The sequence below is a fragment of the Alligator sinensis genome, unplaced genomic scaffold, assembly GCF_000455745.1.
Source record: "Alligator sinensis unplaced genomic scaffold, ASM45574v1 scaffold505_1, whole genome shotgun sequence".
NCBI lineage: Eukaryota > Metazoa > Chordata > Crocodylia > Alligatoridae > Alligator > Alligator sinensis.
Genome location: NW_005841940.1, coordinates 2,865,492 through 2,865,972, shown reverse-complemented (window position 1 = coordinate 2,865,972; position 481 = coordinate 2,865,492). Strand labels below are relative to the sequence as shown.

At 64.9% G+C, this 481-nt stretch overlaps 1 protein-coding gene across 1 annotated transcript in view; it reads left to right on the top strand.

Moving 5' to 3' along the window:
• DDX51 (DEAD-box helicase 51) overlaps positions 1–481 on the top strand; it is an 18,909-nt gene that overhangs the window by 8,312 nt on the left and 10,116 nt on the right. The gene's annotated exons all lie outside the window — the stretch shown is intronic.

Genomic DNA, 481 nt, shown 5'->3' with positions numbered 1-481 from the left:
GCAGGAACCTGGGCACAGCCCTGACCTGCCCCCCCCGCCCTGCTTCTGCTTCACACCGCCTGCAGCACATCCTGCTGCTTCCAAGCACGCAACAGGGCTGGGGCAGCTCCACAGCTGGACTGCCTTTCTAGACATCTGCAGCAGGAACTGCCTGGTTGTGGCGAGGGAGAGGGGCCACTTTCCCCTGTGCTGAGCAACAGCTTCTGTCCTGTGCCACCGCTGCTGAGCCCAGATAGGTGAGCCCGGAACAGGCACAGGGTCAGGGCTGTGCAGCACAGGTCCTCGCCAGAGCTAGGGCCAGTGGCAGCAACAGCTGGAAGGAGCCACCGCCACCTGGGCTGCCTAGAAAGGGAGTCCATCTGCGGAGCCACCCCAGCCCCGCTCTATGCCAGGGGGCGGCAGGATGCACCGCAGGTGATAAAGAGCAGGCACGAAGCTGGAGGATGAGGTCGGGGCTGTGCCCAGGTTCCTGCTGCTCCAC